This window comes from Cynocephalus volans, chromosome 3, assembly GCF_027409185.1.
Source record: "Cynocephalus volans isolate mCynVol1 chromosome 3, mCynVol1.pri, whole genome shotgun sequence".
NCBI lineage: Eukaryota > Metazoa > Chordata > Mammalia > Dermoptera > Cynocephalidae > Cynocephalus > Cynocephalus volans.
This window is the reverse complement of record NC_084462.1, coordinates 5,018,749-5,034,903: the sequence shown is the minus strand read 5'-3', so window position 1 is coordinate 5,034,903 and position 16,155 is coordinate 5,018,749. Positions and strand designations below refer to the sequence as shown.

The following is a 16,155-nucleotide window of genomic DNA, read 5'->3' as shown; positions in this document are numbered from 1 at the left end:
TATTTCTAGTATCTTTTTTTTTATGTTTATTCATTGTGGCTGGGGGTTTCACAGTCCACCGGTTTGAGACTAATGACTAACTAGGATGTTGCTGTGGTTGCCTATTTCGTATGGCTCCCTCCGTGACTGCTCAGTTGGCCTCTAGTGCCTTGTGTGTATGGTTGCCTCGGGTCTTGGGCTTCTCCAGGGAGCCACCTTTCTGGTCAGCTTGGACTCTGCTGGGCTGCTGGATCACATACCACAGGGTGTGTGATCTCTGTTGAGCTTTCACTTCTTGTGCAGGACTTCTCCCTGTTCCCTGTGCTCAGGCCCAGGCTGTTGCATAGTGCAGTGGCGCCCCCACCGGGTGTGTGTTTTCTGTCAAGTCTCCGTCTCCCAGGTCGCACGTCTCCCCACTCTGTGCACACTGTGCTGGGCTGGGACATGTCTTCTGCAACCCTCGTCTGTCAGCTGGGCCTTCAAGACCCTGCTCGGCACCACCTCGCCCAGGAAGTCTGCCAGGTTCCTGCTAGGCACAGATGACCGGTCCCTCTGGGTGCCTTTGTAGCACTGTGTAGATCTTTCTCAGGTCTTGTTCACCTTTGTATCCCCCGGGCATAGACCGAATCTAGCGCCCACATGCAGCCAGCTCTCCGGCAAGTTCAAGCGGACCTGGGAACTCTCCTACCACACTATTCCCAACCAGAAATTGGTTAGGCTTTTTTCCAAACTGGTGGCCGCAGAGATGGTAACTGCCTCCCAGTAACAGGAAGTTTACCGGGGGCAGAGTCCAGGGTGTGGTGGAGTGACAGTCAGCCCGCCCGTACTTCCTTGCCCTCCCGACACTGGCCTGGGATGCCCCATGCCACCAGCCCCGCCAGAGAACCACAGAGGGAGTGGGAGGGGAGGCCAGCCTGCAGGCTCCGGAAAGCCCCGTGCCGGGGTAAGCAAGTGTGACGGCTCAGTGACGGCCGAGCCAGGTGGAGCTGCCATCACCTGGGAAAATGGAGGCAGCCCCAGGGTGTTGAGTGAACCGGTGATGCAGGCCGGAGCTGGGTGGGCGTCAGCCCCCCAACAGGGCTTGGCCAGGGGTCACTCACAGGGCTGTGCCAGGTCAGGCGCTCACTCTCTGTCTCTGATTTCCCACCTTCCCCATTCTCGGCTGCTGCCGCCTCGGGCTGTTCAGTCGCGGCGTGGCTTGGGCGCTCCCAGGAATCTTCTTTAATGCTGGCCTGAAACCTCGAATCCTGAATAGGGCAGCTGGCCGCCTTCAGCGCGGCCCCGGCCTCAGGGATCCTGTCTGCATCCACAGCAGCCCTGGCGCCGTGTTCCCTGTTTAGAGACTCGCTTTTGCAGCTAAGAAACAGTTCTTTTCCTGCTCCACACTTCGAAGCTGTTGCCTGTAAATGAGGCAGCCTCTCCTGCCGGGGGCAAAGTGGCAGTCACCCCCCCACAACCAGCCAGCAGCAGCAGTCCTCCCTTAAGAGATGGCAAGAGGAAGGTCCACAAGTTTCCCGGCTGCCTGAGGCCCAGCGGCCGCCTTTTCCACCTCAGCTACTCCGCGCCAGCCGCCGTAGCCACCGCCATCTTGAAACCTGTCATTATGGTTTTTGATGCCCACTAAATCACCCTGAGTACTTGATAGATTTTCATTGATTTCACTTCTAAATCTCAGTGATCAAGGAAGTTTTTATTCTTTTTCTATCTGTCATCTAGCCACTAAATGTCATCAGATACTTTTTGAAGCAGATATGAATTTAAAAAGTGGGCTCTATATAAAAAGACATTAAGACTTTAAGGGTTTTTTTTGTTTGTTTTGTTTTTGTCTATTACTCATGGTCTTGTTTATTAAAAATGATATTATTGCCATTTTAACGCATAGGGATGAAAGATACTGTTCAAAATTGCATTAGCTGAGTGTCAATTAACATTCTCATTCAGAGTCTTTAAAGTTTACATGTATGTTATCACGTTAAACTATTTGAGTTCAAATAGACTTATTCATACATACATTCAGAAAATAAAATATAGACATGCAAATAAAATAAAAATGGTAAAAAATTTTCCTACCAAATTCCCAAATTAATTGACATTGAATTTTGAAAAATGAGTCCAAATCAATCGACTTGGATTTGTTCAGAAGAGTCCAATGGCCTCCAGCGCAAATTATTAGCATCACGTTCTTTTATTTACTTGCATCTCTTTGAACATCCTTCCCAGGTATTTTCTCAACCCATTTCTTGGCTATTAACTTGTATGATGGTGCAGGTCAGCAAAACAAAGTTTAGTCAAGAGGTACACTTCTAGCAGAAAAATTTCTCAGGGAGGCAAAGAATACAACGGGACTTACAATACCTCACTGCCAGTCCCTCACCTGCCACCTCAGTATTTCCTGCGTCCCTCCATGTGAGACCCTGTATGCCTTTAGGAATCTTTAAAAAGTAAGAACCTCTCACAAATACTCCAATAGACCTTAAGATATGCTAGCGAGAAAGCTTTAATTGGTTTTCATAATTACCAACTGGAAAAATAGTTTTCAAAAATATTCTCAGTTCCTGAGCCTGCACTCCCATTGTTGCCACAGGTGAATGATAATTGCAGTTCTGAAGGGAGTTGAAGTCACAGAATCACAAAAGCCATATTTCAGGGTCTGGCTGCCTCCTTGCCACACACTCACTGGCCATAGTGACCATCACACAGAGCTCGCTATTCTAAAATAGAGTCGGTGAGTATTTCTATTTTGTATGTGAGAGGCAAAGTCTGTAAAATAAAACCAGTGTCAAGAGCCTGAATAAGTGATCATATGGGAAAAGAGATTTTTCTGGACTGAACCTGGTCAAGTGCTAAAGCCACACAGGAAGGAGAAAATGTTCCTGGGAAATGGGCTGACCTGGTAATGAGAAATGGAGGTCCTAGACCCTACACCAATCCCCGATGGCTCCTACCTTAATGTAATCCTCACTGACAGTGATTGTAGTGGTTTAATTCCAGTAATAAGTAAACCTGATTTTTAAGGTGCTTGATGATGTTCTAAAATCAATCTGCTGATCAGCCTACATTATAGGGAACCCAGACTAAATTTTCAGGATTACTGGAGGCATGTACCTATATTCTCTCCATGCTTGTACTAAAGAGTAGTTAGAATCTGCAGGAATCATCTAGTCCTGTGTAGAAAGTGTGTCTGAATGGTAATTTCTTAAATAGAAAGTTGTCTCTGAGTCTGGGCATATGATGAAATTAATGAAGATAATAATTTTATATCAATACTGAAAACATCACTAGTGTGTGATTATGATGAGGCCAGTTCCCTCTAAAAACTAGTTAAAGGACATTTAAGGAAAAGACAACATGATAATTGTTTTTCTGATAGAATCTGCCACATATATATCATATTGTTTTCACTTTCTAAAAAATATTCTCTTCACTTGTAACAAATGTATCACTTTGTTTTGGGAATTTGATAGTGAAGGAGTCTATGTGTACGCAGTTGGTACATGGGAAATCTCTTTACCTTCTGCTCAATTTTGCTGTGAACCTAAAACGGCTCTAAACAATAGTCTATTAAATATATGTATTCTAATAGCAGCCTAAAACCTAAAATTTCAGGTTTGTTTAAATGCAAAAGATTAGGTGCCATACGTTTGCCATTTTGCATATATGGCTTCTATTTTAATATCATTCTCAAATCCTGCTTCAATGCTAATAGTTTTACTTAGGTATTAATAATCAGATAAATATTTGTCCTGAAATCTTTTTTAATAATCATTTTGTTTCTACACTGCACTATTTTATCATGTATTGGTATTTCATGTTCCAAAGTTTAGGACATAGAATGTGATTATTCAATAATTCTTGTGATAGGTGTCATTGTACTTGTGTTCCTAATATAAAAGCAAATGAGTCCTTCTGTAGGTATACTAATATTGAGCCATTGTTGCATTATTACACAAAACTTGTCATAAGGCAGGTTTCTGCAGTATTATATTGTTGGCAGTGCATCTACATTTATTAAGATATCTAAAGCGTCACCCATAATTGATATTAGATTATAAATCTGTAGAAATGGAAACTTGCTACAAGAGAAAGTATAAAACACCACCAGTCTAGAAGAAAATGACAATGTATAAAACAAAACTAAATATAGATATGAATTATTTGAAGAACAAAGCTAAGTCGCTTTTTACTAGACCTTGGTGCTCCTCTGCATTCTCTCTGTTACCACCTGAATAGTTCCAAGTATCTGCTCTACCCCTAATCAGCACATGAATTTAGACAAATACTTCACCTCTCTGTGCCTAAGTTCTCCTCATCTTTATAATTAAACTCCTAGTGTTGCCTGCCTCATAGATTATGAAGGAAGATGTTACCATGTGATCTGCCTTCATAGCACTGAATTATACATTATTACTGCTCTTTAAAAGTTATACATTCAACTCTTGGAAACTGTTAGTAAAATAAAAACATTAAGTAAATATTTCTCAGTGGAAACTAATGGTAAATGGAGACTATTGGATTTCCATTCGCATGATACCTCTAGCCCCTGCCTCTTCACGTGCAGGACCCTGTGGCTCAGAAGGCTGGGAACTGATGGGATGGCCACCAGTGATGTGGCAATAGGAATCATCTTCTTATCCCAGAAGATGGTTGGAATTCTGGGGAACTTTCATCTTCTTTACCATTTTCTCTTCCTTTACTTCACTGGGTGCACATTAAGGTCTACAGATATGATTCTAAAGCACCTCAGCCAATTTCTTAATGCTCCTCTGTAAAGGAGAGACAATGGCAGCTTTTGGGTTGGAAGGTTTCCTCAGTGATTTTGAGGAAAACTTCTTTTCTCTCTTCACAGAGTGGGCGGGGGAGTGTCCATGGGCAGCACCTGCCTGTTGAGTGTTTTCCAGGCCATCACAATCAGCCCCAGTATCTCCAGGTTGGCAGAGTTAAAAGCTCCCAAGTACATTGGCTCCTCCATATACCTAACCTGGATCCTGTACATGCTTCTAAATGTCATTTTTCGCATGTGTATGACTGGAAAATGGAGGAACAAGAACAGCACAAGCCAAAAATACTTTGTATACTGTTCTTCTGTTCATCATGATAAAACCACAGAGTAACTGTATGCAGCATTGCTGTCATTCCCTGATGTTTTGTAATCGGGGCTCATGCTCTAGGCCAGCAGCTCCATGGTTATTGTCCTGTACAGGCACAAGGAGCACGTCCAACACATTCACAGGACCAACGCCTCCCCCAGATCCTCTTTTGAGTCTTGAGCTACTAAATCTATTTTTCTCATGGTAAGCACATTTGTCTGTTTTTACAGCCTTTCCTGCATCTTTCAAGTTTGTCTCTTTTTAGGATTCCTAACTGATTCCTGGTGAAAACCACCACAATAGTCATTGAGTGTTTCCCAACTGTCAGTCCCTTTTTTCTCATAAGCCAGGGCTCCAGTGTATCCAGGCTCTGCTTTGTCTGGATAAGAAATAGAAAACCCCCTAATCTTATGAGAAACATGTAAATAGTAGCCTTTTGCACAGTATTCAGTTGTTTATTCACTTATCGCACAGAACTGTAAGCACAGTTATGAAACAGTCAGATCACCAGGAAGCGGTGGTACACTCATACATTTGTATATTATCAACATGTGCATGTTTATATACGTACAAGGGTGCTTCAAAAAGTTTGTGGACAAATTAGATTAAAAGTTAATACAAATCTTTTCATGAACTTTTTAAAGTCCCCTCGTATGTATGTGTGTTCGTGTGTGTGGTATAAGCATCTCATTCAAATTGTTTATTATTCACCAAGCAGTAAAACTGGAAAATCGGACATAAGAAATGTAAATATCAGATGTAAAAATATTACTAATTACAACAATGACAAACTGCTTTAACATAAAATCTACATTTTTATATTTTCTTGCTATTCTAGCTGATTACCTTGTTAAAATATATGAAATGTGTTTTTCATTTACCTACTTTAATTCTAATGTCTTAGCTATTTTTTCCGGAAAAAGAAATCCAAATGAATATAGTCAACTAATATTTGACTTTACAAAGAGTAATTAGTGTTTTATAAGTATGTAAATATAATAATGGACATACTTGGGAAGCATTTACCAACATAGTGTGTGTCCTTATGACACCTGTTCTATTTTACTATTCTTTATGTCTTGATTTCTTCTGGATACCTTATTATCATATTTCTACATTTTACCCCTTTCCTTTGGGTGGTATATATTTACTGTCTCCTAGATTTCAACTTAGAAATTACACTACACTTTTGAAAACTAATCACACTGAAATTTATTTATTTATTTATTTATTTATTTTTAAAGATGACCGGTAAGGGGGTCTTAACCCTTGACTTGGTGTTGTCAGCACCACGCTCTCCCGAGTGAGCCACGGACTGACCCAGAATTATTTAAAACTCTTAACCTCCACCTTGACAATATCAGGTATTGCCTACTAATTTATTTACCTTCTTTCAACCTATTTTTAATTGCTGATACGTATTTTTTAAAGTGCTTATGAACAGGTCATGAACACTCTGCTCAATAAGATTCCACAAACTGAACACATCCCTATATGGAGATTTTGTACCAAAAACCAGAATATTGTCAGCTTCTCAGCTGCCTCTTCATGCCCCTTCCAGTCACTGTCCCCAAGAGTGACATCTAATAGCACAGATCCCTTTCATCTCTTTTGTACTTTATATAAATGGAATCATACAGCATGAACTCTTTCGTGTTCGGCTTTTTAAATTCCATGTTTGTGAATTTATCTGCATTTTTCATGTTGTTACTGATAGAATTCCACTGGATGAATATCCAGCAATTAATTTAATCATTCCTCTCCTGATACATATGTGAGTGGTTTTCAGTTTGGGACTATCATGAATAGTCCTGGGATGGAAGTTTCGGTGAGATATATATGAATTTCTGTTGGGTATGTATGTAAGCAGTGGAATTGTTGGGTCACAGGTTTACAGGTTTACATCTACCCAGCTTTAGAAAATACTTTCAGTCAGTTTTCCAAAGTTTTTGTATGCATTTCACACTGAGCTCTTTATTTTAATACAATATCATTTGACATGTGCCCCTTTAGTTAACATGTTTTGTTGCGTTTAAGAACTCTTTTCCTATTCTGTGATCTCAGAGATGTTCTTCTTTGCTTTCTTCTAAAAACATTTTATATATTTAAAATTTAAAATCAGCAATCCACTCAGGATCATTTTGTTTTATGTATGGTAGTGACTTAAATCTTTTTTACCCCATTAAGCTAATAAATTTAATTTTTTCTGATAATGTTGTGTTTGGCTTTCTTTTTACTTTTTGTACCTGTCCTTGCCTCATCCAAGTTAACATCACCTCATCTTCGGAGTTGACTTTTATATTAAGTCCTCTGGTCATTCTATTTTTTTCTTGCCTCTTTCAGTGTTTCTTTACAATCCCACTGCATCACACAGTCAAGGTTAGTCTTGGTGTCAAAAATCCCCTTGGGGGGGGGGATTCTAGGAAGGTTGTAGAATAGGTTGAACTTTATTTATTTTTTTGGTGGCTGGCCAGTATGGGGATCCAAACCCTTGACCTTGGTGTTATAACACCACACTCTAACCAGCTGAGTCAAGGTGGTGGAATAGGAAACAGGAATTCATATCCTCACCTACACAACAATTGCACTGGCATTACCTATCCTGTGTAACTATTTTGGAACTTTGGAGTCTTTCCCAAGGATTGAGACTTCCAAGGAAAATCTTGGAGGGTAAATTGCAGTTAATTTAGGTCAATTTCAGCTCTGAACACTGTAGCAGCTATGCAGCCCCCAGCTCCATGGCAGGCAGCCATGAACACGTTCCTGGAGCAGCTTGCAAGCTGTTTGCAGGAGCCATGGTGAGCAGTAAGGATACTGTCCAGCAATCATCAGGGATCTGTTTTCTACATTGCGCCTTCCACCTGTGTCCTGTGACCTTTTTGATGTCCACTACTTTGGGACCACTGTTCTAGGGACTTCAGGGATACCCTGTTCAGCTTTGTCACACCTGCAAGCAACTTCCGTTTTGTCCTGCATCCACTCGCAATTCTAATAACTCAGCCTTTCCCTGAGTCTTCTGTGACTCATACCATCAAATGCCCCATCCTCAACTATCAGGCAGCCTCAACTACAACATGAACACAATCCACACCGAGTACCCAGTATGCCCAATCCTATAATCCCTAACACTTTCTCTTGGGTTCTTTGGCTCACTCCAGCCCATTGTCCTCCCCAGCTCCTTCACTGTCCTGTGCCCATTTTGCCTCCTTGCCCATATTGCTTATTTCCCCCAGGCTCCATCTCCTCCTCCCACATTTTTAAAAAATTTTATTTTAAAACAAGTAAGCCTTTATTTCCTTGTTTTGCAAATTAAGCTGGCTGAGTTGGTTGCTTTTTGAGGATTAGTCAAAGACCAAATCCCATATCTTTGTCCTACACCTTTGGCTTTTCCTTGGCTTCAACCTTGGCAGGGGCTGAGGCAGCAGCAGGAGCAGCAGTGGTGGTGGGGGCCACGGGGACAGCAGCCACAAAAGCAGATAGGTCAGCCAAGAAGGCCCTGACCTTTTCAGCAAGTGGAAAGGTGTAATCAGTCTGTACAAAGCCAGGACCTGCTTGTACCCATTGATGAAGAATGGGTAATGATGCAACAGCCAGGTAACCAATCTGCAGGCAAACATTGGCATCACTGTGGACACCCTCCAGGAAGTGGGAATGCAGAGTATCCTCTGTGATGTCAAGCGCTTCAGGGTTGTAGATGCTGCCATTGTTGAACACCTGCTGGACGATCAGCCCAAAGGAGAAGGGGGAGATGTCCATCATATTCAGCAGTGTGGTCTCACTGGCTCCCACTTTGTCTCCACTGTTGATCAGCTGCACATCACTCAGGATTTCAATAGTGCCCCTGCAGATTTTAATAGAGATGCCTAAAGCCTAGAAGGAGGTCTTCTCGGGCACCAGACTAGTGTTCTGGGCTGGCACAGTGACTTCACATGGGGCAATGGCACCCCATTGGCCAGCACCATGTCCCTGATTTCAGTGAGGTCCTCCTTGGTGAACACAAAGCCCACATTGCTCCAGATATGAGGCAACAGCTTCTTCAGAGCTGGGTTGTTTTCCAGATGCCCTCTGATTACTCAGAGAGACATGTGGATCTGCTGCATCTGCTTGGAGCCCACATTGTCTGTTCCCACAACGAAACATTTTGGATAATCATCCAAAAGTTGGATGTTCTTAAGGAAGACTTCCAGGTCATCCTGTCTTCCCTGGGCATCACAGCGGTGCGTCGGGGATTGCCATGCAGGGTTTAGAAACGATGTCACTTTCACAAGGATACCTGGTGAGAACCTACCACACTCTTAATCTGCATTGGACCACTATCTACTTCCAAGATCTGCCTTCCGCACACATATTTCCCTACCCCCTACCCCACCTAGTTTCTAAACCTCCTTGTAGACATTAAGTCTTCTGTGACTTTTACCGACCACTGACCTTACCACTTTTGCCCAATAATTCCCCATCTCTGTTTTCCCGTTCAATGAAACCCTGCACTCCTGCATCCTCAGAACCCCAAATGTCCCATACCCTCAACTTCTCCCCTGCACACTTTGCCCCCTTATACCCTCAATCCAGCAATGCACTTTAACCTCTCTCAACATCCATTTACCTTTTATCCCTCTACCTTCTCTTTTTTTCCCACACTTTGTATTCCCCCATGCCTCCAGACTCTCTGCACCACCATCTTATTTATATGTCTCCCTTTCCCCTCTTTCTTACCCCTTTCTATCATACAACCCAGGCACTGTCAGTCCTCTGAACACTCCAAATTCCTCGCCATGCATCCCAATGTAAAGTGGTAATACTTGCGGCGATTTTTAAAGCTGCATATTATAAATGTTGTCTTGGTGGATTATTGTATGGACTTGGAAGGATTACAAATGATGTAAAGGGCCCCCCTTTTTGGCATCCAGAGATATAGAGATACAACTATTCTTCTCTGGCAGTATATAAATATGTCATCAAGATACATACACCATGACTGTGTAAGTTGATTTTATGGGAGTGTGTATCATTAGGAGTATTTATGAATGAGTGTGAGTGTGTATGTGCTAAGTGTGTGCATGAATGCAAGTGTGCAACTGAAATTGTATGATACACGAGTGACTGTGTATGTCCATAAATACGTGAGTGAATGTGACTGTGTATCTGAGTTTGTGCCCATGTGTGTTTACATCTCCGTATTAGTGTGTAAATGAGTTTGGGTGGGTATGTAGTCTGAGTTGCCTACCGTTGCAGCTCTAATCCCTGACTTGAATATTGGGGGTGATTGAATAGTGAACCTGGATCGAATTGTGAATTTGTTTGTAGAAAAATCCAAAGAATCAATTCCAACTCCTAATTTATGTTATCCTGATCTAGAGAAAATGCAGGTAGAAAGGTGTTAAAACTCCTATGCCATTTGCCATGAGTGCCTCTATCCTCTATGTCCAAATTTTTTACCATGTAAATGATGCCCTGTTGGTGAGTGAGAAGCTTCAGTCTCATGGGCTCTGACTGAATTTATCACATCTCTGATTTACAATGCTCAATTCTTCCAACAATGAAGAAAACTCTAAAATAATGATTTCACATTTTGGAGCATCTAGCAAAGGGAGGCAGCATTCCCCTAGAGATACTCCTTGGGTTTTGGACTCATAACCATCCTGACACAAGTAGGTACATTGCTTTTGAAAGTCAGTGATTAGCTTACTACTGAGCTCTTGTCAAAATTAAGCAAACAGAAAGGACATTGTTGGGGGGGGAGGGAGAAGGGAGGGAGGTTTTGGTGATGGGGAGCAATAATCAGCCACAATGTATATCGACAAAATAAAACTTAAAAAAAAAAAAAAAAACAAATTGGTTGAATAACTATTAAAATTATATTTTCCAAAATGCTTCAAAAAAAAAAAAAAAATTGAATCCTGAACCATACAAGCCATGTGACTCTCTGATTTGACACTCCCATTTTGGTATGGCAACTGGAATTCCACAACTAATGGGGTATGAAATTGCCCCCAAAACTTTGCTTGTCAAAAAGAAATGGTATGTTCAGAAAAAAACAGACTGGCCCCAGAAAAGTTTTTGACGGAAAAAATGGTAGGTAGTGTTGGTGGACATCTGCTGCCTAAAACAGAGTTGCTGGTTTCATGAGGCTCTTGTCTTCAAAGGGGCACAAATGAAGTGAGGCTTTATTTGTAAAACCAGATTCTTTGTGGGATCACTAAGGAACAGGAACTGAGTTCTATGTCTGCGCTGACATGAGGCAAAGACAGATATTGCAGGAGAGCCTAAATGGAGCACACTGGACAGCCTGAGTGTAATTCCCTGGGAATTAGCAAAAAATCCTGGGAAAACTTAAGACTTTCAAGGATATGGCTTTGGTGGGATCAGAGCCGAGATTCCTAAGAGGTGAAGAAGGACACATCTGATATTTGGGCTACAATAGACTAGCAGGGGAATTATCCTAAAGTATTATAAAATATGGTAAGAGAATGAAGATACAAAATAAAGAGGCCCAGAAAAGATCGAGCAGGGCCAGGACCAGATGGTATAGCAGGGGCTATGGGTTCATCCTTTCTGCACATTTCTCTGCCCTTAAAAGTCTTTTGAGACTGTTCCATTGTTCTGTGATGCAGGCATGGAACTCTAGATGAGCACACATTCTCAATGCCAGGCTCCCAAGGCCACAGCGTGCTTCAGATAAAGGAGAACTGTTTCTTTGTTGTGAAGAGACAGCAACTCATGGCTGAACTCAATCTAAATGACATGCAGCATTGATTTCATTCTCTACTTACATGTGGTCTGGGGCTCCTCCTGTTTCTCCACTACCTAGAGATGAGTTCATTTTTATCACTATTCAGGAAAATAAGAGATATAAATCAGGTAAGTGAACCCTAGACCCAGCCCTCAGCACAGCCTGACTTTTGCCTGTTTCTCTTCCCACTTTACTAAATGAATTATGTTGGCACAGAGACACACTGAAATATGTCTAAGGAAATATCAGAATATTATCCATTGAGGAGACTAGTTTGGGCATGACAGGTATCAGAGTAAGGGCTATGGTTTCTGTCCAAAGTTTATCTGTGTGTGTTTGATGGCTCCTGGGAAAATCCCAGAGTATTTCTGTGGCTCTAGAGCAGATTAAGAAAGGGCAGGATCCTTGGAGATTAGAGCTCCCTGACATTTGTTTATCATTTGCCTTCCATGTCAGGGCCTCTGGACCAAACCTCCAAGATAGTGTTGATCTGGAGAGTAATGTGGAGATTGCATAATCAGTTAAGGATCACAAATCCTTTATTTGATTTTCCCAAACAAGAAAAAGAAAATATTCTTATCCATGTTAAAAATGAATAAAAGCTGAGGAGCACATACCCTAATTAACTCTGTATAGGAAGCCAGAGTATTCATGAATAATGAATGACTGCCATTTGCCTAAGTAGGAAGGAGAGTGAGATTGGAGTTCCAGCCCCTCATTCTTTTCTTATTTTTCAGCATCAGTGCAGAGGCCAGAAGGGTGGTAAAGGTGGAACAGTGAAAATTAAGGGTCTGTTTGACCCCAGGGGCTCCAAGAGTGACCTGTAATCTCTTCTTGAGGTCCTGGGTCCACAGTCTGAGCATGAGAGAAGCTGTAGTCCTTCCCTCTCAGAATGTAGAGCCCTCAGGGGAAGGCTCATCAGAGACCCAGCTATGGGTCACTTGTCCTATTCTATTATCTGTCCTTCCATGTAAATTAAAAGATGATGGAGGTTTTCATTGGGTCTATTCACTTTGGGGGTGTGTGAGCTGTAGTGGCAGGAGTACTAGTTGGTTTTGCAGGCAGAACTTCCAGGTCTTGACTTTGGACATCAGAATCTTCCTGTGAGATGGCACCCACCTGCACCACTCCACAAAGATGTGAGACTTGCATGAGATCCTGGATGAATTCACTTGGTATATACACCATGCTGTTTATATACAAGCCTACTGACTAAGTCATAAACCATTTCACCTTGTGTCCTAAATTCCTGGGGCTCTCTGTGTCCAACCTTGCAAGCATTACCCTCACAGGGCCATCCTTCTCTGCCTCCTATAAGATCCTTTTGCTTCTAACTTCACCACATGTTTCCCAGATTCCTATTTCCCCAGCTTGGAGAGCTTGCTTGAAAAAAATGTGATTAAGTAAAGGTCCTGCTTTCTCCTTAGAGAAGCTGAATATTCTTTTCCTCTTCTTTCATTCATTCCATTTCCCAGACTGGCCTGTGCAATTTCAAGGCCCAAGAGCAGCCTAGAATTAACATAAAAGAGAGAACCAATAATGAAAGTAATCTGAAAGAAAGCTTTGGGTGGCAGAATAAAAGGTGTGATTTGAATTCAGGGCTATGGGACAGTGATCCCAGCCACGCCCTCCACTCCTGTTACTCCTTGCTGAAATTGTTCCTCTTGTCTCCCGAAGCCTTCTAGGCAATCTCCCTGCTGAGTGTGTGCAGTGGAGGGACTGAGGAGGCTGACCTTCTGTTCTTTGGGAAATTATTGGAAGACACTACTCCCTCGATGTCCCTTTACATCCCACAACTCCTCCTTCTAGGTCTTTTGTAACCCTGGCCTCTTCAGCTCTGGTTCTCACCCTCTCACTTGTTCTAGCCCCACTTCCTTCCATTTTATTCACCCTCACCATGGGACATGTCTTTGCCCCAGGGCCCATTTAGATACTAGATCTCTCTCTCTCTCTCATTTTTTTTTTTTAATTTTTACTTTTTGGCAGCTGGCCAGTAACAGGGATTGGACCTTGGTGATAGCAACACCATGCTCTAACCAACTGAGCTAACTGGCCAGCCCTAGATTTCACATTCTTAATGGACAGTTTTCACCCCCAGAGTTCACTCAGATACTGGATCCAATTACCCAAGCAAACCTCACCTTGGGCCAGGACATGCCTTCTCCCTGACCCATCACTCTGTGAGGCTGTCAACCTCTCACTGAACTTGATCCACTTCCAGGATCCACGGACTCATTTGCTGGTCTGCTCCCACCGCTGATGCTCTCTGCTCCACTCCTGCAGACTCACTTTAACGCTCACCTAATTGGTGAGCCTTGATTCCAATCCCACTGAAGACAGTACCCAAGAGTTCATCCCAGATAGGTCTCATTGGTTTGTAATTTTTATCTCCAAAATACCTGCCTACATCAGCCTTCTCCTGGATGCAAACATCTACCAAGCACTAGTTCCTCTCCACCATCTCACACTCAGCTATCCAACAAGAGCTTCCTGCTCTCTGTCCACTTGAGGCTTCAATACGTAGAGATACTACAACTGGCAAGTGAACTCTCTTTTCCTCTTTTGTCTTAGCCTTGAAATCAAGGAGCACCTGTTGATACAGTAACAGAGTCATCGATTTGAAGATTCAAAAAGGGATATTCAAGGAAGAGGAACAATTTGCAAGATAACTGAATGCAATCGAATTCTAGGAATAACTTAGTCACTTGCCAATGAACAGGATGTCACAGCCCCCAACCATCCTGGAGAACTGAAGACAAACCAGAGGCTTGCACAGTTCTCATCAGCTCCCAGATCACAGAAATTTGTAGCAGAATTTCTGGGGTTTTCCTCTATCTGTACAGTGAGTCCTGAGAAGCTCATGGCTTGATCTCTAGCTATTCCCCACACGTATCTACATTGTTTTATGCAATGTGCCAATAGAAGCCCCAGCCCTTCCTCACTTTGAGGTGCCAATTGAGCTTCATTCTCAGACTCAGGTACAGCCACCTCCAATCCTGTCTCCCACTCCTAACTTCTACACTTCAGTTTAGAGGTTGTGGAGTAGCCCACACTACAGCACAGGAGGAAGTGTCTCTTACCTTATTTGAAATTCACATCTTCAGTGGTGCATGTTGGAGAAACAGCTGGAAACTTACAGGTTTCACACTCTGTGGTTGAAATATCTCAGGAAGCCTTTAGTTGTTGAGCTCCCACCTTTCTGCACTGCAGCCTGGTTCTGCACTGCAGCCTGGAATCCGTTTTCATTGTTCCTAGAAAACTTTCTATCCGTGAATAGTTCTAGAAGCAACTGGAGCACAACCTTTGAAAGAGTCGCTGGCACTCATACAACCTCAGGGAAAATCACCAAGGTCAGCTCAGTCAAAGGGCAAATATGGGACTTGATGGCCCCGTGTTTAAGGGCCAAAGCAGCAAGGGTCTAAGGATGAGTAGTAGACTCAGGCACCCAGGAAGCTACCATGAAAGAAGTGCACCAGAGTTCCAGCTAAGGAAGGTCCTGGGAAAGGTCTTGGAGCATAGTCTGCAGAGGGGTCACAAGATAACCTACCAGGAGGCTCACAAATGTAACTAGTGAAGATTCTGGAGGATGACCGAGGAGGAAACCAAGAGTGGTTTAATGAGTTATTAAGGAGCCCAGGGAGAACTAGATCAGAAGCAACTGGAGAACAACCAGAGGTTGTACTTCAAAACAAAACTAACAAAACTCTGCTCTGACCAGGTAAGCTAAATTGTAGTGTCTTGGGAAATCTCAGATGAGTCAGTAGTCATGTCCTGTGTCCTGGAAAATGTTATCACAAGACCATTTTTACTTAAAAGCAGACATACTGGCGCCAGAAGTAATAAAATAACCTGGAATGCTTCTTGTAACTCTTACCCTAGATCCCAGCATGTAGGATGTAATCTAGTAACTATTCCAAATCTATGTATCATGTAAAATCAATACAAAAACTGATGTAATGACTGGGAGGCTGTCCTCTCCTCTCCCCTTTGATTCTCTCCCTTTGTATAATTATAAAATGCTGAATTCTGCTGAGCTCCTACAAAGAACATTTCAAAGCAACCTGGTTGTGTCTTCAGGGACTGCAGTTCCTTATATATGCTCAAGTAAACTCATTGCTATATATATTTGGCCTGTTTATTTTTAGGTCAACAAGAAAAGTTATGGGCAGATTGATCAGAGTGGGGCGTTGTGGGTGAAAATTGTTCAGGGCTTGCTGCTTACTATGCATTGTCTCCTACTGGTAAGTCACATCTCTCTGGGACATCTGAACTCTACAGAGGGAGCTCTGTGGGTCAGGAATATAATGCATCTCAAGAGTTCTCCTTTAGTGATCCGGACTCTAGTGTTAGAACCCCAAT

General features: G+C 42.5%; 2 pseudogenes; one reads left to right on the top strand and one right to left on the bottom strand.

Annotated features, from left to right (window-relative positions):
- Positions 1-4,571: 4,571 nt before the first annotated feature.
- LOC134372937 (vomeronasal type-1 receptor 4-like) lies at positions 4,572-5,491 on the top strand (annotated as a pseudogene).
- Positions 5,492-8,411: 2,920 nt separating this feature from the next.
- LOC134372938 (large ribosomal subunit protein uL10-like) lies at positions 8,412-9,276 on the bottom strand (annotated as a pseudogene).
- Positions 9,277-16,155: the final 6,879 nt, after the last annotated feature.